Below are 23,594 nucleotides of genomic sequence, written 5' to 3'. Positions count from 1 at the left end.
TAAAACTATCAGACCAGTACTTTTTGAGAAATACACTTTTTGACCAAAAATGGCAAAAATTGCCTTAAAAATGCAAATCTGCACCCTTACCGAAAATTATTTCTACTGCAAATTTGCCGTAAGTTTGCTGCAAATATGCAGCAAGCATATAGCTTGCAGGAAGGAGTTGCAGAAGTTTGCAGGTAGATGTGACCCTCCTGCAAACCCTTAAGTCAGTTTGCAGCAAATTTGCGGTAAACGACTAAGTTGCTGCAAATTTGCGGCAAACCAGATTATTGCTGCAAATATGCAGCAACACATGATTGACATATTTCCCACTATTTCATTACCAGGGAGTACACACTACACACTGAGTACTGTTGCACTTTGTGACCAGTCATGTGTAAGCAACATAAAATTGATCTTTCATTTATATTTTATGTTCATTTATTTCATAACAGACAATCCACTTTTAAATTATAATAACTGGTAATGCTAGATAATGAACAGCTTCAGTTATGCTGGTGAAAGCATTGCATGGATATAGAGTGCATCTATACTGTAGTGACATGATGTAATAAAAGTACCCTTTGACAATCTCGCCTTCTGATAACATGGGTCGAGGTAAAAGGCTTTTGTCCATGTTTTCAGCGTTAGAGTTAATTGCCGAGCACAAATTTGAGGTTAGGATTACACTCCATCCCGAGTCAGTCGCTGTACGAAAATTCAAAGCGCCGCTTCACCAACGTCCAACACGTCCTGTGTATCAGCTGCGAGCAGCCGACATGTTTACACTCTCCGGTCACGGTTCATCAAGGTCAGTTCGCGCATTGATATTAATTCTTCGTGCTGAAAGAATTTTTACTCTCTTTTTAGTCTTTCTATGATAAAAATAACCATTTTCATTAAACTAATAAATTAAATGCTATATTAACGATGAAATATAACAGATTGGTGCAGATGTAGAGTCAATTCCAGCATTTAAAAACGGACCTACTTTATCAATCGCGTAATGATTTATAGATCGCACTTCCGTTATCGTCATGAGGCTTGATCGGCGCGAAGTTAGATTTTAGTACCATCGGCCAGTGTCGGCTGCGTACTTGTGAGCAGGGAGTTTTCTAGTGGACAATTTCGTGATCTTTCTATGGAATCGCCAGCCAAATGATATCACATAGTTGCAAAAACGTGTTTACAGTACCAGGGACAGGCGGAGTTCTAAATTTGTGAACGCGAGCGGCAGTAAAGATGCCGACTATATTTTCTGAGTACGGTATTTACACACAGCACGGTGAGACCTGCAACCGGACCGGGAATCGTCCAGCGTCTGCGAGCCGTTCAGAAATGTAAGTCAATGTACCGTTCGTCTGTACATCGATCGCTATAATTATGTTCTGTAATCGTTGTATTGCAATCTTTACCTAAAGATAAATTTTCGTTGAGTACTGATTCATACTGAATTCACTTTCGTTTCACAACAGTTACTTACAGTAAGTGCTGAGATTTTTGCAGATTGTCGCCGTCATGTATGTAAACAACATACGGCGAGTTGTCCGCTGTCGGACATTTTAATCATTATTAATTTAATTTCGATCATGAATATTTATGCATTTTCTGCTTCAATTTTTCAACTTGATTTTGTCTCATTTTCAAATAATTATCGATTTCTTTCATGAAATTTACAATGTTTGGTCAAACGGTAAAGACTTACACTCTTCCCTGAACGATTTATATTTTTCAGAATCCATTGCTGGTACACTAAAGGGGACAAGAAATTCAGAGAACAGAAAGCCAAATCGCAGCCTTTGACAGTAATGTAAATGTTACATGAAACTTCTCAAGTCAAAAGAAAATCTTGACATGATCATGACACTTATGTGGCATGAAATGAACATGGCATATAAAATAAATTGTACCACAATTGAATTTAACCTTTTCTCTCTGTCATCTTTTTGTTTATAATAACTTTATTTGTGCTGACCATTGTTTCTCGTGAAACTGGTATTTCAGAGTTTATTTGGATAAATAATATTTATATATTGGCGGACTGTGGACAGCACAAGATGTGTTTTATCCAACTAAACTCTGAAATACCAGTTTCACGAGAAACAATGGTCAGAGCAAATAAATAATTTGCTGTATGGAGTTTGCGGCAAATTTTCAGTAACATTCAAATTAATTTGCCGCAAGTTTGCTGCAAGGATTGTGCCGCAAATTTGCTGCAAAGAGTTTGCAGCAACGTTGCCGCAGGGAGTTTGCTGCATATTTGCAGCAAGTTCACAAGAAACCTAATTTGCATCTGAAAAATGAACCACCCGCATATTTGCGGCAAATTTTGCTGCAAATTTACTGCAAAGCTTGCGGCAAATTTGCAGTAACAGTTTGCGGGAGGCCTAAAATTTCGGTAAGGGCATATTTCTGCACAATTTGAACAAATCTGAAATAGATCATCCCTAGGGACATATGTACCAAATATAAAAGCTATCTGACCAGTAGTTTTGAAGAAGAAGATTTTTAAAGATTTTTTTACCAAAAATGACAAAATTGCCTAAAAATACAAATATGCAAATTTCACTACCATTTGAACAAATCTGATTTAAGTCCCCTAAGCAAACTGCATATCAAATTTCAAAGCAATCGGCAAGCGGTTTCAGAGAAGATTTTTTTACCAAAAACACCAAAAAATGCCCCAAAAATACAAATATGCAAATTTCACCATGATTTGAACAAACTGAAGTGAGGTCACCCCAAGTGAACTGCCTATAAAATTTCAAAGCAATTGGACTCGTGGTTTCAGAGGAGAAGGCAATTGTTGACGGACGACGACGGACACCGGACGACGACGGATAATCAACCTATTTGATAAGCTCCGCGTCGCTGACAGCGGAGCTAATCAAACTAACCCTATCCTTATAATAAACACTGAAATTTTTACACAGATAGACAATTCTATCTTCACCAAAACCCGGCAGACTTGGGAAAAATACACTGGGGCTAAATATAATTGTGAGGTCGCCGAGCCGTGGAAAAATATTTCCATTATGCACTCCAAAAGTACTGGCTGGACCTTTGTTACTCCAAGATATGCACTCTCTTCAGGAGAGTACCTCCGTTCCACTTAGTGTACCAAATAAAGGACCATATTTGCATAAGAATGATGTCATTCACATAACAATTGGCTTATTTACATAAAGCAGACTTGGTCCATTTACTGAAGTTGAGATCATAACCTCTGGAGTACAACTAGATACCCAGACATCCAACATGAACAACTTCCCATGGCCAAATATTTACTTTGGTAAAATACCTACGATTGTGTCAAAGCTACTTCAGGAGCAAATGATGGGGCTGGTATTTGTAGAGTAAGCAGTAATTTACTGATGTCTAGTCTACGTGTGGTCACTGAAAAGTAAAATCAGACAGCTCTGTAGTGCTACTGTGAATCTAATTGGTGTAGATCGACCCCCCTTGTGTGTCTCACCTTCCTTTACTTCATATTAAAGCGTCTCACTTCATAAGCAATGAACTGTCAACGTCCCTTGAGATCTGATAACAAGTGTCCCCAGATGCACAATTAACAAATTACTTTCACTTTTAGCCAAGCAGTAAATTCGCAGGATGATTTTGCCACACACTTCATAGTGCTTGAGATTACCCATAATTCAATATGAATATGCTTTGCAAAGTCAGGCATGTCTTTGTAGAAAGGTGCCTAGACTGTGAAATTTTATCAAACACTGGTATCATACAGATGTGGGATGTCGTTTACCGGGTATTCACTCACTGCCTACTTTTTGAATAAATGGGAAACTTTTGGATGCAATTTTGTGAAGGTTTCAAGCTCCTCACACAAAGAAAGACCAAAGTTGGTCATTTTCCAGCAGGCCAAAACATGAATTTTCAAAAACATACATTTGTTGAACACATGTCTGGTAATAATATAGGGCTAGATCTACCTGGTATTCCAGGTCTCAATCATCAATAAAGTTATCAGAATTCACATATCTGATGTACAAATCAAGGAGAATTGTGGGTAATTTATATCAGTACTGTATACAGCAGCCCCTTTCAGATGCAGAAATTTTCTGAAAGTGATACAGGGGAACTTACCTACTGGTATACACAGGATTTAGAAAATATTGCAGACTGGTTATATGTAACTTAAGAGCAAGTTCAGGTGATATGTCATATTTAAATTTTTGGATATCATCTCGGTCAGACTTGTAAACATGAAAATATGGGAAACTCAAGGCACTGAAGAAGAAACCAAATATATCACTTCACCCAGACAATGTGCCATGCCTTGTAACCACGCCAACAAAAAGGTCATTACAATGTATTCATCTGCAAAATTTAAAGTAAGTGTCAGAACTTGAAAACATTGAATTACTCCGCACACTCAGCTTTACCCAAACCTCTCTAAAAATACTTCTCTACACCATGGAGATAGAATGTGCCACTTTATGAGGTTTTTTTTCTTTTTTCTGTCAAAGAGACCATCTTTAAGTAGCCAGTATCTAAGCCAAGGTGACCCCTTTTAGCCAGGCAACTCAAACTCCACAAAAAGACAACAAGTAGACCATTACCTGACAAGTCACAGGAATTCTAGTTAAAATGGCGTTGAAATTTTAACATTACCTTAGGGGGTATGTTTCTATTTCTTCGACAACATCAGGCACCCTAGGACAAGCATAGTACTGCCACAAGGCATATGTGACCATTGAACTGTTCTTCACATGAACTGCTTGATTTTCGAAATACATCCACAAATGTGTAAATGTTTTTATTAGCATTGAGTGCAGTTGAAATAAAATGGTGACTTAAGTGGAGAATACGCAGTGGTCTAAAATACTTCTTTAGATTGGCAAATAAATCAAAACAGAAACACATTTCCTACAATGAATGATGAGCATTGATAGCATATCCCTTTTTTAAAGCTTCAATGGGGTAAATTTCATTATATATTCCATTATTTTTGGTCTGTTTGTAAATAAGTGTCTTGTTCTATTTCAAAGAATGCAAAGACTTAACATTGTCAAAACAGCTCTGTATATGTCTAATATATACCAGTATTGTTGACAACTGAATTCATCATCGACAATAACCTTGTATATTGTATATTGTACATATTGCCTATGTTTGAAAGGCTAACACTTTTTATTTCACCATAATTCATGAAAAAGAAGAAAGTGTACTTCTTTTCTGGAACAAAATAATGCAAAAATTATCAATAGTTAGAGCTATTATGGTTTTCAATGAAGAAGACAAATCTTTCATGTCAGTTTGAGAATAAACCAGACTTTAATCTCATTGATTTATATCTTCCTCTAACTTCATCAATAAACACTTCACTAAAACATGGAAATTACATTAAATAAAATGACAAGTTTGGCTGCTAATGGAGAGGTTTAGAACTTGAAGCAGTATGAACTAGATTCATCAACTAAAGTGGAGGCCGTATGATCAATCTCTCTCTGCTATTGTGACCAAAATGACATCAATCACTCTGCATTATCACCTTCTTCATGACCTATGACCCTGGCGCATAATTGATAAAAACTGTAACGATATCATCCCGAAAAGGACCGGCTCCCAGAAGGGTTTAATTTTCAGCACTGATAAACCCGCACACATCGTCCATCCACTTTTACTGGAATCCCTGACAAGAGAAGCTATGCCACTGTTTAGACTTGCTCTCATGACACCATGATATGACATGAAACAGAGTTTAACTGTTAAGAAAATGAAACACTCCAAAACTGTAACTTTTATCTCATCTTCAGAAACGTGCAATTGCTGATTGTTCTTAAATATCTCAAAATAAGTGATACATTCCGGAAATTGCTCGGACACTCTCTCTGAGAGTATTTCACAGTTGATCAATTTTGTTTCAAAGTTTTCTCAGACACCGTACACCCGAAAATAAAATAAACACTTCCCAAAACAATACTTGATCCCAGTCTGAACTCCATTCCGTATCTCCTTTGGAATGTTACATGGTATCCTTAACATTGCAATCCACGCAATTGGAAGTTGTTATTTTGGAAAGTCGATTTTCATTACACCCCATTAACTGATGAACGGACCTCATATTTTCAGCTCGTTACAATTTGATAACTGCACTCTGTGCTCTGCTACGACTGTCAACATTGGTTGAATCCTGCCATAAGGTCACGACCTCAGAAGAGTCAGTGTCACAGAAGACCGAAAGTTCCTTTCTTTATTCACTGTTGATTTTGAAGATTCTATCATTTTCATTCACCGTCTACTCTATCAAATCATCTTCAAAACTTTCCGCAAATTATCTCGCAAAAATTCATGCACTATTAAAATTATACAATTCCATTTCAAATAATTCATTCTGAACCGTACAACTGTGTGCCACCCATGATTCCTGCAAGCATACAATAATTCCCTGCCCCAACATTTCGTTCTTTGATTGTACACCAACGTCCAGTCCACATTGCACCACGCAAACAGGAAGTAGTTCCATACCCACAATGCACTCAAAACCGCTACCACACATCACGTCTGAAATCTATTTGCACTCTGCCCGAGCACAAACCGCCGTCTTCTCAGACTTTACAAGCAGAGACAAATGCAATCCCAGACCATTGATGGCAAGACAATAAATTATGGACAAAGGGACGAGAATCCAGTGAATAAATCTTTTCAGATTTATGTGGGAATATTACGCAAACTGGTACAGTGCAGTATGCACAGTCCTTAAAAATTATGAAACCCTAATTAGTTCAAGCTGTGTTGTCACAAAATTTTCCAAAAATTTTCTGAAAAAGTTTCTTGTTTGTACACTGAAGTGACCCACCTACATAAATATGTCAAAGGCTCTCTGCCATCAGGAAGCGACTAACAAACTATATGTCCCCACACTGTCTGTTGCCTTGTGGCAAACAGACGTGTGTTGTAAACAGTATTACAAGCTAAGGATATTTGACCTTTGATGTAGGTCAAGTTCAATTCTATTTATCAGCAAATTATTGTGTGGCATGGAGGCATGACACATTTTAAGATTCTTTACACGGTTTACTTTCGGTATGCGCACTGGTTACAGCAGTTTTCATGCTGTGAACATACCAATAATTCAAATTAACCCTGTTAAATGTTGCTCAGGAATTTAAATTGTTTAAATGTTGACGAAGAATTTGAACGGTTCAAGAAATTCACATATAGCAAATAAATGGCATTTTTCTTCAGATTTGATAACACTATTTCACATTTTCCGTACTTTACATTTCTTGCCACTCTCTTTCTGTTACTATATAGAATGGTACCCATACAACAGTTCTGTTGCTATGCACAATATATCCAAACATCTCCTGTTCATATCCCAAATTTTAAAATAACTGCCGTACTGAAACTGGTGACCGTGGTCAAAGCAGCTTCACATAAAATAAAGGGACACAGCCAAAGTTTATTTTGCAAGAGTCTTGCAGTGCTACCGTACAAAACTGGTGAACTATGAACATGCATCAAATGTTGACTTTGCTTCACATTTGCTTGACATCCATCATCAATTTCTGGGAAGAAGCAATGTGCACCAGCAAGAAAGTCATGCAGCCCCAGATAAGACCTCAAAACCTATTGCCTCTAAATGAGGAAACAATTTTCTTCAACTTGTACAATCACTGATATTGAATAAAGTTCATTTTATTTTCATGCACATACTTTTTGTGAATTGTTCCAAATTTGTTGGAGGGATTTTTGCACGTATTTCTAAATTCTACTTTTTTCTCCGACGAAAACAAATGAATCAATAGAAGGGGACATCTGTGCAGTAAATACGGGATGGATCATGCAACATATGATGCCACAAAGCTTGATGGGAAGGGGTCATGACCTGTAGTACATCATCAACCACACTTTCACATTGTATGTTAAGAATATAAAGTCCAATTCTAAAATTGCACGCTGCTAAAGTAAACCAGACAATATGCAGTTCAGAAGGTGGTTTTGACACACTATTAATATGCATCCAGTTGGGTCGTTTGAGCTTTTCAATTATCCGACAGGAAACATCAATACTGACTCTAATGGAGGAAGTTTTCACATTAGAATGCGAAGATACCGACCAACAAAACCAACACAGAGTGGCAGTAAATTCCCAACTTGCCCATTCTCCATTAACTGCTTTGATAATTTGTCTCTGCAATGCCCATATCTGCATGTAATTCGTTTCTGAGCCGAGGTCAACATCCTGGGTTAGTTTGACTGCGTCAGTAAACTTTTGACACTCTCATTCACACGCACACATACAACTCTTCATATACTTGCATGGTGATGTATTAAAACCCTTTGAGCGCCAAAGTCTATTTTTATCACCTTTATCAAATATATCACAGTCAATTTTTTTCTGATTTTTGCCAAAATTTTGGTAAAAAACTGTAGCCTATGAAATGTGACATCCATTTGATCCAAAATAGCGCTGTTCACGGTTACAGGTTTGTTACTAAATATAGCTGTACGCGCGCGACATCGGACACGCAGCTTGAAATGCGGACAAATTTTATCAATGTTGCATGCGTGGCTGTTTTTGCAGCTTGTACTCTGAGTCGTGAATATGTTTTTTAGTATTAACTGTTACACTAGCAGTCGCCCACTGAGATGTATTTACGTCGTTTTTGCATGCGTAATTTTCAAAAGCGTAATCTAAAATACGGACAAATATTTATTTTTGCATATTAATGAGAGAACAGTGACGTAAACTGTGAACGGCCCTATTATGAAAAAACTTACAGAAAATTTCACAAAATTTGATAAAATATTGCATTAAAATTGTGGTGGGAAAAATTACATCAGTCAAGTTTCTGGTTTGTGCAGAACATTGCAAAACTTCATCTCAGCCTTCAAATTTTGCACCACCACAAAGCAGCAAAATGTTTTCATTTTTTCAACCTTAATCTAAACGACTGCATTTCATTTGGTATTTCCCAGTTCAAAGTCACACATTATTTGTGCATTAGCGGTATGTCAATCCTGCAATTGCTGTGAAAATGCTCTCAAAATGTGTAAGTGCCTGCTTAGATTTTTTTTTATTTTGTTAATAAACAAAATATCCCACAGGGGAAATTGAAGCAATGTTTTTAAAACAAGCAAGGGTTTACACGAGGAATGTGATACTGATTCTGCTGATATCTTAAAGATATGGGCGAATTTTCCACCTAGAATTTCACCCTCAGCAATTGTTTCCAGAAAACTGCAAAGTGGCAGATTGTTAGCAGACGATAAACACTTCCATGGCAGGCACTGTTGAGATAGCCCAGTACTTGTGTCAAGCCAACAGGGGCATAAACGTTCTCCAATAACACAGAATCAGCATGTACGAACATAAACAGTCTGACCCGAAAGCCACCTCCAGGTAAATGTCACGGTCTGCAGAAGAAGCAAATTACTTCCAGCGTATTATGAAAATCCTTCGGCTGACACAGCAGAAACTGTAACTACACCTAACCTTTACACTTTTGATACGGCACTTACTAAAATTTTGATTAAATTTTGTCTTTTTGAGATTCCGCTTTGATTATTACATGACCTTGGCAAATTTCTGGTGCCCCTAATGATTACTGTGAACCCGAGCCTTAAAACAGCGTTTCGATGTTAAAACTATTTCAGGTACATTAATGATATTACCTACATTTATGATTTATTTGCATAAATGCAAACACCATGGCAACAAACAATCAACTAAAATAAATACACAGTTGCTGGACTCCATCAAAATTTCTCTGACACATTATGAAGTTCATTTTTTTTGCTGTTTGTTTACATTTGCAAAATTTGTGTTCAACTACAGCTTTTCTGACACTTAATATGAAAAATATGAAAATATTCACACAAACATGAAAATTTTCAATTGCCCCTCCATGTTTTTTTTAAGCTAAACGGTTAAAGACAAATCTTTTGTTACTATTAGTCTTTCACAATTCGTCTTTATCGCGGCTTTATCACTAAATTTCTTATCTCTTATGATACGGCAATAATTCTTATTTTAGCATCTGTCCGACTCAGACACTAATGTTATTGTTATTCCAGGTTGCTATTTATTTATACTGCCACTTGTCACTCCTTTGATCTGATTGTTTGAAAACAGCGCTTTAATGATTTCAGTGCCGGCCTCTCAACCATCTCCTGGTATGGCCAGGTCTCTCCACGCTAGGGTCACCCTCAAGAGTCACCTGGTCAAAAACGGATTGTGTATTGTTGACCTTTGACCTACATTACCCTGGTGATGACTTTATTATGAGGGTACATAGGCTAATGTTATTGATTTCCACCAGGTGAGCAGGCTTTGTTTTCTGACAGCACTACCATTCTAAACACATATACCAATACTAAACCTGAAGTATAATTGACAACAAAACACTATATTTTATGGCCATGCATCTTTGAAAAATTGTGCAGTGTTAATGGTGGGATTATAAAATGGTGTAATGTTTGTTGTTTTGTTGACTTGACTTGATTTTATCCACTTGATAACAAAATATAAACTTTATCTGACCTAGTTTCTGTATTGCAATTTATTTACTTTCTGTGGTTTTTATTATTACAATTTCCCACATTCAGAATTTTTCGACGGAATCATCCATGCAGAACATTTAAAAGCCTTCTCTTTTCTATCTCTTGCCCTCAACCCATTCTTCCTGTGCTGTATTTTACCTGCTATACACAAAATCCAAATTCTTCAACTCACGTGCAAAACAAATCAAGACGGCGGCCTTTATTGCACCAAAACTTGCCATGTTTTCAAGTGTATAGCTGACATGTCAGCCGATAGATATCCATAGAATAAACACACCAACCACTGTTTCACTGTTTTACACAATAGTACCTATATTTTCAAAGAACACTCAAGTTTATCTTACTATTTGATACCAAAGTTGGGCAGTTTGGTCTGGCATATGTTAAACATTCTATTCTGGACCACGAGTGAAGTTCATGTGTGAGTTCTCTTTTATCTGTTCTCAGATCTGCTAAGCTGTGGTGTATGATGATAACAAAACCAGGACACAGTGATGTAATGATTGAGGTTACTAAAAACAAACGATTAAAACTGTAATTGATTCTGTCAGCAATGAGTGTCCGTTCCTTCTCCCTTCACAGGGATTTTCTGTACGATGTTTATCCAACCAATTAACTCCTTAGCTGGGCAGGCAACTGTTTACACAAGACTGGCATGATGTATTTGTAGAGTAGAAATTTATCGCCATCGTATATGTCTGCCGGGCGTGCCACAGCTATAATGCGAATCAGCTTGCTTTGTCTGTGAAATACGACTTAAAGGTTGCCGACATATGAGTCAATTTCACAAGACTTGCTAAACTGAAGGAAAATTTTGTGACTTATTTTTCCATCCTTGATTTTGCAAAACTGTGATGGAATTCAAGTATGGGTCATATCAAAGCATAAAACTAAGCTAGCTTCTATCATTTCATCATAGTCTACGGTATAGTGTATAGTTTAAGAAAAATCTGATATAACTTCGGAAAATGAAATTCACACTTCTACCTTAACAATCTGAACAATAACAAAGAAAATTTACTTTTGAGAAGGGCACGGTGACAATTTCTTCCATTCAACTTAATGCATTGAAAAACAGCGTAAATGCACTGTGTAACACTGTAGTCTATATACGAACTACAGCCAGTCACTTTTTTATTGACTTTCTCTCATAAAGTTGGCTCTCATTAAAACAACCTGCAGCTGATATCAATACAGTTGCTCATATAACAGTTTCTATCCACAAAATGAATGTTACAAGTGAATCTAACCAGTTCATCAACCTGCCATCGTGTCCCTGCCGCACCAGTTTTATCAATTGTTTCTTTAGAGAGTTTATGATCAGCTTTCTCCAATGTTGAAAACAATACACCAAAGATACCATACTCGCAGCACTAAAATTTAAAAGCCGTGTTTGAGTCCACCCACTGTGTAAATTGGTCCAACATTAATCGCTATAAAGTCAACCAAAAAGAGCACGGAGTTTCACTACAACTGTGTCGTTGATGATCATGTATTGTCTTTAATATGTTTGTACACTTGGAAAAGAGCCAGCTTTATAATATTCCTTGTGCACACGCAACCATTTCACAATATCAATACAGACAGCGCATGTCAACAAAACAAAAAAGATAAACTTTTTAGGTTGATGTTTTTATTATCTATATTCTCATGTATATTACTTTAAAATAGAATATTTCCAAAACAAGGGTATTTTCCCAGCCATATCATTTTCTATAAATGTGTTGTTTAAATGTCAACTGATACGGATACAACTGTCCACTCAGCGAACTTTGAACTCAGAGACAGACAGACACATAAAGATATGTGGTCATGCATGAATCAATTTACACTCCAGAGCAGCATCATATATATACATAAATGCAGTATGCACAGGTTGGACATTCATACAAAATGACAAATGCACAAAATGTGTGACACAGTACACCGAGGAACTTGATCAGAAAGCTCTTCATACGTCACACTGATACCAGTAACTGCAGTTTTTTTGTCAGAAACTATTGGGTACAGTGGGTCGCAAAGTCGCACTACATGTATGTACAGTACCCTACTCAATGAAAACCATCAATTCCTACAAAACTAAGGTATCCAGGGACCATGCAAAGCCATATTGCAATTTCATATCGTCCTATGGAGTATTGTTTTCCTGGTTTCCAATGAAAGACTCCCTAAACTAAGGGATAAAGCTGCAGGTAATGCATCGCAGATTTAGCCCAGTAATGTACAGTCCGGGTCAGCTCCAAAATTGGAGACGCTATACATGCTATACCATAATATTTCCCCCCTCTCATTAGCCAATCAGCGGCAGCGCGCCATCAGTAAAAATTGTATTTCCTGGCAACCTCCACATGCGTCCTTCGTTACGTACGCCATACTGTGTCGAACTCCCGCGCCGTATTCTGTCATAATGTCGAACAGTTGTGTGGCACTCTGTCAAAAACAATTTCAAAAGAGCGTACCAGTTTTATTCTGGCTAAGACAACCAAACCCCATATATCGCTGTGATTCCTAGACTCTGGCTTGAAGTCCTGCGAAATATAAATCGTGTACCTACACAGATCGTTCAGAATACCCCATTTGTATCGGTGATGGCAGCGATACAAATTCTACCGTATGGGGAACAGTTGTGTGGCCACTCTGTCAACACATTTTCAAAATCGCGTACCATTTTTAGTCTGCGTTTGACAACTACAAAACAGGTATCGTTTTAAAGCTCTGACATTGCTCTTCTTCCTTGCAAAATGTTATACGCGTACCTACACAAATAACCTTTATAACAGTATTTCTAATAGAGATGACGAACATCCACAAAATGATTCTCGGTACTTGAGCGAAATCGATAAACTGGGGGTAGAAATGAATCGTCAATATTTCGAATATTTGTTCACTAATCGGACTCCTTGTTGGACATGACCTTCTGCAGAACACGTGGATTATGTTGACTGTCGAAATTCGTCGAAATTCACAAGACAGGGGCTTAATAAGCGGCCCAAAAACTGCCGATCACACTTGGTGGGTAATTTGTGACCCAGCGTGACCTGTACTTTATTAATGATGTAATCTGGTCGATGATTGGCTGAATGCCGGAATACATTATCATAATGAGTCTCCAATTTTGGAGCTGACCCGCAGTAATGTACAAGCACATTTCTTACGCAGTGTTGGAGTTCTGTCTCACTTGATTAACATCAATACTGGAAAACACATGATGCATACAATTTTTAATTATCATAATGCAAACTGCCCTTGTGTAAATGTCACTGTTCTGGTGAATGCCTGCAACTTTTAACATATTTTCCTGTATTAATTATCAGGACATTGAAATTTATTCTCCTGTATTAAAAATAACATTTGAATAATAATCACAGAACTGTACAGGGTTTCTATACGGAGTCATAGTAAGAAATGACATTTTCCTCTTCTTGTTCAATTTTTTTATTTGTGAAAGAATATTGTTGCCCTTTCTGCGGCATCATTTTGTGTTATGCCTGCATAAGTTTGCCTAAATTTCAAATCCTATCATCTTCCATATGTTGAATTAGGAGAAAATGAAAAAAATATTGTATGTTAACTGTCAAGGCTTGAACCCTTGTGGGGACATTGACATGCATACCCTACTCTGACATCTTCACTATCAAATATAACACTGATAAAAAGAAAATATTTGAAAAGTTGCATATTATAGGTACCAGTAAAACATCATAATTTTCACCAAAAATTTTTTTTTAGCAATATTGCATGATGCAAAGTGCATGGTTCTGACTGCAACATGCAATGTTCATAAAAATCAAATTTTGTCATTTTTTTTCACATTATTTTTCTGAACAGAGTTGTTGTTCACATAACCCTTCAACAACCAGCATTTGGTACATCCCCTATGTTTCCAACATGGTAGGTGGATCAAAATACGAGGACTTGGGGGTAAGAAGGTTAAGCACACCCTAGAATTGAAACAACTTCAAATGTGGACTCTAACATGACCATGATTCTGTGAACAACATTTGTCACTGATAAAGCTGTACTGTGTGACATGCTGAAGGTAAACTTTTACTTCGATAATTCCTGAACAAACATCATACAGGTCAGCAACAGGTGAGGAGTTACTTTATCAATACCTTAATAAACACCATTTGAAGTCTGTAACTAGTGAAATATTGACTTTCCAACCCCATCATCTCTGTATTTCTATGGCAAGTAGAGCGATCCGCCCGGTGCAAAAACAAACAGGATTGTTCCATTGTTGATAAAATGGGAGGTTGGAGTGGTAAAGGTTAGGCTGCAGTATTTGGTGAGCAGCTGCTGTCCGGCAAAGCAGTCATATGTGACAAGCATTAAAATTTCAAACCAATCATCTATCGCCTGGGTGCCGCGGTTTCTCTCAAATTCATTAAAAAACTTTTAACATCAGCAGAAACTATCAGTTAACTTCTCACACGGGTTCATATTGTCCAATATTTAAACTATTACAACTTTATGATAAAAGCCCTCTAGGAAGTTTATCAAACTCTCAAAGTTGTTTCACTATTTTTCTGGTCAGCTACTGTGAGGACTCATTTTAAAAGACTGAAGAGTATTTTAACATTTCTTCGTCTTGCTTTTTGTGAAAATTGAAAATTTAATTTTTCTAAATACACTGTCGAGTAAACATGGGGCAAAGCAGTCATTCTGAATTTCAAACATCGGTAAATTTTATGTACCAGGTATATTTGTTTCTCTACTCATAACTTCTGCTTTGTGATCCCCAATATTTATTTGCGACTATGAAAGAGAATCCTTGACAGTTTCCTTTGGAAAGTACGAGGAAAATTTAAAATTTTCACAGCTGATGCACACACCACCATTTAAAACTGACTGGCTCCAAACTTTCTGGGAAGTAAAGAATACCACCACACCCTCTATTTGAGAAAAAAATTGCTATTTGAGAAAAAAATTGTAAAAACAACAAACATAAAATGGGACTGTTTGGGCAAACCTTCCTTTGTTCAGACAACTAATAGTTTGGATAATTGATGGCAAAATAAGTATATTTTGAAGTCAATAAAACTGAGATTAGACATGGGGTTATTCAAGAATTTAGATAACTGTGCTCAGATAATTAGTGTCGACCTGTACTAGGGACAATATGAGGAATAATACGCATGATACAAACTGAATCTGATGTATGCCTGTGTATTGAACTCTAAGACATTCATCTTACTGAAACTGGTTTTTAAGGCATACCTACGGAGCACTTACACCACCCATAAAACCGCTGCCCCTTTTCAACCGATATGATTTGTACATCTGCTGGGTTGTCCGACCATTATTAGGCAATGGCTAGCACGGAAACCTCCACAAAACATCTTAATAGTTGTTGACTTTAGTCAATGAGGGCAGGACAAAAGTCATGTCAGGAGAACGTTCCGAGCCAGAGCACTCTACAAATGCCCAACTTGACCCCATGAAAGCTGTAGGTTAACTAGAGAATTGAGCAAATCAGTAGATTCCTATAGTGTGCCGGCTGACAGATGCCTTGAGTTGAAAGACCATCCATATCACTCCATCAAACCTGTTAAACCATTGCTTTGAAGTTTTGACAGACAGAAATGGTTTTCTCCATTCAACTTTTGTCTTTTTTCTCCTTGTAGGAGTTGAAGACTGGGACATGTGAGGCGGCAGACTTCCGCTGACATGGTCAATAGTGAATTAGGTCTGTAACAGTACAAGGGACAGTGTTTTTAATTCATCTTCTAGTCTGACGTCACTCAGACTTAATTTTATTCAGAATTACACATATCAGTTTATGTTGTTTCACTTTGCACTGTAAAAGCTCCCTAGCTGTTAACTTTTTATGTATTTCAAGGATTTTTTTGTTTGTGAAATACTGTTTCTTGTTCTACCCCATTACTCCACCCAAACATGTCCAGATGTCTGGTCTTCAACTTGTCAACACGACCTTAGTGTGTTTGTATACCATTCACATTTTATTGTCCAAAACTGAATTTCAGTCGGAACTAGAATTCATTTTTTCAACAATGACATTGCACTTGTACATAACGCTATTCTTTCTACCAGTAAAGTAAAATATTCGCGACGAGAACATTAGTAAAAGTTGCAGCTGCAGAATTTGAGGTGGCTGTAGTTTACATCTCGTATCTGCTTTAAGCATACTTCCAACACAGTAAGTATAGTTTCATCATAGGGTAATGCACGTGCGGCTTAGTTTGTCCATCATGACTGTATTTAGAAAAATAAAATTTCAAACATTGTACTCTCAAATAAAAAGTTCTACAAAGTTGACGGTGCAATCTATAGCAGTATGATCAGAAGTGTAGTGAAGAAAACAAAAAAATTTGCAAGTTGTTGGAAAGAGTGAATTTTGGTCAGAAATAGTGAATGGCTCACATCTGCATACGAAGTACTGAGCTTGGAATAAGACCACCAAGAATGACTGCACTATAAATTTACGACTTTCGGATTGTAATTTCATCCACAGAATACTTTATTAAAAATATTCCAACAAATTTCCATAATTTAAAAAGAAATATATACGTCTCACGACACTTAAAACTCAAGAATTATCATACCGGTGGTGGTCTACGGTTTTAGAAATAACAAAACCTAAAATTTGCTTTGGACGATTTCCTGTACCATGGTATACAAGTACAGGAAGTTCTTTCACTGCGGTAATATAACATGGCGTGTATTTGTCAACCATTGACTGTATTCATGTCAGCTTGTATAGGTGATAGAGGCAGCCATAAACAATTTATCAAGTATCTGCTATCTATTACCAGTCTGTAGAGGAAATCCAAGCTGCAAGCGTATATAAATCCTGACCATAATGCTGATTGGCTTTGCCCGATTCAAGGTACTTGAACTGGCCAATCAGTGGCCTTGTGACATTGGATTGGCAGTCTATAGGTTGTCATCAATGGTGTCAGATTGGTTCACAGAGAGTTAGTGAGTGAAGTGAGAGACAATTGGTTGTGAAGTTTCTCCTTGTTTGTGGCTGGACATCGGCTGCAGAATCTATTTTTTCTCAAAGTAAATACTGATACTCAATCAATACAACCATTCAGAGCAATTTCAAATTCCTGAACTTCATCAATTCCCCATTGTGAGACTACAACTTGAAGTTTCACAAAAACAGGATTTTCTTCATCTATATCACACCCACGGCCGTTCCCCTACAATGCAACTCCTCCATGTTCCTGAAAATTAATCCCATTTACACGAACAATTTGAAAGGCTCTGTTTCAATGGATGGTGCTGCTAATTACCCATAGACACTGGGTCACAAAAATTTCCCATTCAGTGGTTTGCCGTTGCTGCCACCCTACAGAATAAATTCTGAACCTTTTCCACTTCACTGATAACGCCTCTGTTGCTTCTTATTTGGGGATTTTGTAAAGGTGAAGTGAAAAAATTAGCTGTGGTATCATGGTTCATTTTATCTGAGGTATTATCATTGAAGGAACTCTGTGACTACTGCGTCCCACATTTTACGTGCTGTTCACCTCCGGAATGCCCTTATTGTCCCCTATACACTTGAAACTTCTTTGGAGAAAGTTAAAACTAAAACAAAACTGAAAAGGACAACTTAAGCATGTTAAAGAGCTTTTGTTTAAAGAAATTGAAATAAATTGGCACCTAAGTGTTGATTTCACAGAGTGTACGTTGAAATGCTTCACAAACGTATTACAAAAGTACATTTCCTGTAGAAATTTGCGACATAAGATTCCGTAATTTTGAAGAAATGTATAAACACAGTTGTAAAATCGGTGCAGTTTCGGCACAATGACAGACAGATCAAAATTTGAAAGTTTCGGAGAAATTTCTCACATTGAAGGAACACAGGAAAAAGTTGGAGCCCATGGGACACTGACGTTTGACTGCGGTGTACGTCAACAATGACTCATACAGTAAGCGTCACACTGCCACACGGCATTTCAAAGCAAAACACCAACCTGGGAGATGACTGCGGAGGGTTGTCCGTACGTCATGAATGTGCATTGCATAAATCCTTCAGCATGCATTCACTCGGCGTCAACTTCCTGTTAACAATAGCATAAATTATACAGCCACTGCATGCAGCATTAAGTCCCCCATTCAATGTGACATATCGGTTTTGTTTTCCTGGCCGATAAGCTCACACTCCGCTAAGAAGCTTTCACAGTTGCATGAATACATTAAAACAGTGAAAAGACGGATTATGAGTTTTGTTTGTTTTTCTTTGCCTTTTCTCTCCCTTGTGCTCGGAGGTTTTTACTTCGATGCTGGCTTTTGAATTCAAAGAGCTGAATTCAACAGGTAGTATCAACCCTTGCTTTCTGTTCAACTGTAATCTTCCATGGGTACGTTTTCTTGTTACTCTCTGGTCCCTTGTCAGGCACTCAACACAGCCTGACTAGTTTTCATACAAAATCTTTCAGAGCAGTATTCCCACACAGCATTGGCAAATACAAAAATTTTCAAGCAAAGTATCTTGGTAGGAAATACCACATTCTGCAAAACGTTCCTCAGTACGTTTTCTAGTCTGCAGAGACAAAGTTCCATGGAAGTGGACTTATGTTGGTATTTTTCTTGCATGACAAATTTAACCTGTTCACCCCCAAATTCCGTGTAAACAGGTCCATAATCCCCATTAATAACAATGGGTTTGGGACAAACCATGGCTGGGGAGGGGTTAAAGCACTCTCTTACCTGAGGAATATATAGATAATCAACCCAATGCAAAATCTATATTTATTGACATGAAATAAGAAATTCAGAGTTGTTGAAAGTGAAATGATGGCATGAATTTCAAACCCTGTGTTCTGTTTGACAAAGCAAACAACGGAGCTATAGCCTTAAAGCTGACCCCCCAGGCAACCAACTTTCCAGTAAGTCTTACAATAGCTTCTAATGAAACAGTTATTACCAAATTTGTTAAAACAAAATTCGTCTGAAACAATGAGACTTGACTGCGTGCCAGAGAAGTAAACCAATACTCCTTGAAGTTTCACACTTTAACATCCGGTCATGTCTTCATGTCAAAGAAGTTGTTTTTAAAATAGGGACAAATAACGAAGGATATTAAATTTCTCTTTACATTCCCAGCAAAGGCTGCACTTTTTACTGGTCTTGAAAATCACGACCTGAATTCCATTCAAAATGCACATCTTTCATTGAATTCCTCTTCATAAATATCTTTCACTAAAGATACCAGCCCTTGATAAAATATCAAGAAAACCTGCATACAATGTGACTTCGACAGATTAACAGTTCTGGGTCCAGAAAAGAGCCCATTTGGCACGATGCCACAGACATGAATATTGTTATCCTTTCTATCACAGAGTATCTTAGCAGATAAATATTTGGCTTGCTATCTCATTACTATTCATCTTCGTCATTCATCTTATCATAAGTCATAATAGGAAAGAAAACAAAAACTTCCTATTAAGTTTCCAATTATAGATAAATGTTTTCTTTGTAAAGTAGTATACATTAAATATGTAATAATTGTCAGAAAAATGTTTGACACTGAAAATTGATTTAAAGTAATGATTCTATTATAAGTTCTTAAGTATTCGCAAATATTTTTCATAGTGCCGATTAAAAATTAAACCCTGCAAAACACTGTGTGCTTGTCAAATATTACAGAAGGCAGGAAGCTGTTTCATAAGGGTTAGTTTATTAAGTGACATTGGCTGGAAAGGATGTGTAAAGAACAAGGAATTTGCTTTCCAAAACATTCAAATTTATACCGGTACATGTTGTAGCTGTAAATCTTTGGATTGTCTTGAAAAATTGATCTGTCTGGTTTCTCTGATCCTGTGCGTCTGGATGAAACAGAAGTTGCAAAACTACATTTTATGGATTGTTTCAACTTTGGAATTGTGAAGTCGAGGGTCTAGAAACTAATTTCATGTCTTGTTCTTGTTCTTCTTGAACAAATTCCACTAACACTGGAGCAGTCCACAGTAGCGTCAGGTGCACATTTGTGAATGAGTGAATGAATGAATGAATGAATGAATGAATGAATGAATGAATGAAAGTGTGAATGTCCCCCTAAAAATCTATAGATGCGAAAATTTACAATCATACAAAAGCATACAAACTTTTATTGTCTTTGAAAGCGGGAGAAAGAACTAAATAGCGATGAGTTAGATCAATGTGTCAACTTGCCTCAACTTGAAAAATGTAATTTCCTAAATAAATATTTTTATAATAGCTACTTTGCCCATTAACAGCACTCAACACTGTGCAAAGACCGCTTTTGGAAGGAGTTACATCAGTGTTATGTTACAATACTTATAAATACATTTTCATTGAACAAAAAGATTCTTTTCAAATGCAACTAGGATGTAACAAGTTTGACATCAAAGAGTATTTCTAAGTCACTTTTTCAGTGAAAAACTTCTAAACTCTGCCAGAAACTCTTACATTCCTTACACATTATGGAATGAGCAAAATTCCCATGCACTCATACAAAAACAAATTTAATGTAACATTTTCAAAAGAGGTGTGCAACTGAACTTTCTTTGGCAGCCCGAGCACAGTTTCACTACAACTCCCCTAACCGGAAAACAACAATCGAATCGTGTTCCTTTGAAAGCAAACAAAACAGCAGTCACAACCTCACAGTTTGGACAATGCACGTCGATGCTTTACCAGTTCAATTTGCAACACTCAGAGTTTGACGCAAGTCAGTGATACATTATACTGTGGCCAATATAGAGGCAAGGGAGAACATATAGCTCACAGCTACTGAAAGAAAACTGCAACCCTCTGGCTGTGGTTTCTTGCCGCCATTCAAACCCGGTCCTTATCCCTTCTCCACAGTTCTGGTTGGCAGAAACCCAGCCTGTGGGCATGCACTGGAATTTGTGTACCAGGCCCTTCCGGTTAACATTTTCATCCGAATGGGTGCAGGTTCCCCAGGAAGAGTATCTTCATCAACTATACATTAATTTGGCAGATGTCGGACATAGTTTACCCTTTGTAAAAACCGCAGTCCTTCGTCATGGCTTCCACACACGTGGTGGGAGTTTGAATTTTTCATTAACTATACAACCTGGCCTGCAGCAAAAATGTCCTAAAAGTGAAATTTCAAAATCCTATCGAAAAATATAATATACCATCGACAAAAAAAGGCTCCACATATTTAAACTGTCCCAGTCGATCTTTTTCAATCTGACGTTACATAGTTTAAACTCTTTTGAACTTAGGAATGCCTCCTGAAATTGTGTGCCAATATTGCTCTAGGAAATCAAGATTTTCATCACGTACTAGTCCCAGCAACTTGACAAATTAGCTGCTCTGGAAGTAACCATTTTTCATTATCAACAAATTTTTCCCAAACTAGCTCAATATTAGCTTTCATCGACTCGGAGAACACCATCAATCGATCACTGACACGCAGCAAGACTGGCTGTAGAGCCTCCACATCCTTCCCCGGAGGGTAAAGACACCAGTTTGCAATACTTGAGAATGAATGAACGTAAACTGTTCAAATTCTTGAAAACACTAGAGGGACTCCAGCTTGCAACCACAAAACTGACTGCTGCAAATGAACTATTTACTGCCAGGCTAGTGACTTTAGCCATATAAGTTTCATCAACGGCTGACAGTAATGTTGTTGATTGCCCTCAAGTGTACAAACCAAGCTCTTAAGACAACTGAACCAGTTTTCCCAATGCAGATGCTGAGAAATCAATGAGTAAGTCCCTCTGGCTTTTGAAAAATGGCTAATTATGAAAGATGACGACAAGTCGGGCAAATCGCAAAAAAAATTTGTCATAGTTTGTTTTCAAGCCTTTGCACCCTACTCCCATCCCCAATCTATTGTTCAGTGGTCCAATTTTTCTTTACGCAGCAACAGGATTGTACCAAATTTTTGCAATAAAAGGGGTTAAATCCAGTCAGCATGCAGGGTCTTGCTCTGAAAACATCATGTACCACTTGGTTTTTCAAAAGATGTGATATACACAGTCCATATTACTCAGGTTTCCCACGTACGTGATTCACATATAATCTTCACTGAGTAAACTTGGTACAACAAGGATATGGATTTTCTGGGTGTCCTAAACCTGCAAGCAACTTCTGAATCAATATTTCTCCACATCGAGACGTAGTTTCGAGGATTCCTTTACAGAAACCTGAAATAATCAATATCCAATTCAAACCTCTTCCTGTTTATGTTTTTGGAGATGCACCCATTGACAGTGCCTTTTTTTGGAAGCCCACCCTGAATATAAGTATATTTTACAAATATATCAAAAATAATTTTATGTTAGCTTGCATATGTATTTTTATTAAAAATGTTCAAAGGGACGATAATTGTAACCATTTATAAAAATTTCATTAATTTTGCTCAAGAAAACAGCATTTTTCTCCCTAATGTCTGCAAGGTACAAAGTGTTTGCCTTGTAAATGCAGTGCATTATGTGGGATGCACAAATTATTGTTGAAAAATGAAAAATAAATTCTAGTGTCGTCTGGCCCAGAATTCATTCATCAACAATGACATTGGAACTTCCAGATGTACACACTGTGTTGATAAACTGAATGCTCGGGGCATTTCTGTATCATTTACCAAGAAGAAAAAAAACACTTTATTTCACGAACAGAACTAAAAATACTGGTAATATATCAAAAGTAACAGCTAATGGTGCCTTAAATAAACTACCGGTAATTGTCTTGAACAAAGATGTTACCATCGACAACTTCTCAGAGCTTTGAGAGAGAGCACACAAGCATGCAATTTTTTTGCTTTTTTCTTCCCTTTTTTGCTTCTTTTTTGGTTGAAAAGATACAGGTCTCTCCACGGAACTGGCTGGTGGCAAGTGTCAAGAGACTACCGTACTAGGAAGCTATCTTCAGGGTCCAGGGTATTTTGTAATACCTAACAAAGCAATCAGGGTATTGCTCCAAGTACATCACAGAATTCTTTGGTTTGTGATACAATAGCCAGTAAAAAAAGAGGATTAGACCAAACATAGCAGTAACCCACTATTTTTGAACTCTTTTGTCCTCCAATCTCTTTGGGTTCAACCTGTCTTCAACTGGTTGCAAACATAAAGGATTAATTTTTCTCTTTTTTTGTTTTGACAAGC

The 23,594-nt window shown here is 37.2% G+C and overlaps 1 protein-coding gene and 1 long non-coding RNA gene across 2 annotated transcripts in view; one reads left to right on the top strand and one right to left on the bottom strand.

The window, feature by feature from the left end:
* LOC139122688 (protein bicaudal C homolog 1-like) overlaps positions 1-23,594 on the bottom strand; it is a 112,624-nt gene that overhangs the window by 65,279 nt on the left and 23,751 nt on the right. The window lies entirely within an intron of this gene.
* On the top strand, positions 982-1,910 carry LOC139122687 (uncharacterized). Its single transcript, XR_011549516.1, has 2 exons — positions 982-1,325; positions 1,721-1,910. It is a non-coding gene; the product is annotated as an uncharacterized lncRNA (long non-coding RNA).

Source organism: Ptychodera flava, chromosome 22 (genome assembly GCF_041260155.1).
Source record: "Ptychodera flava strain L36383 chromosome 22, AS_Pfla_20210202, whole genome shotgun sequence".
Taxonomy (NCBI): Eukaryota; Metazoa; Hemichordata; class Enteropneusta; family Ptychoderidae; genus Ptychodera; species Ptychodera flava.
This window is presented reverse-complemented; position numbering and strand designations above follow the sequence as displayed.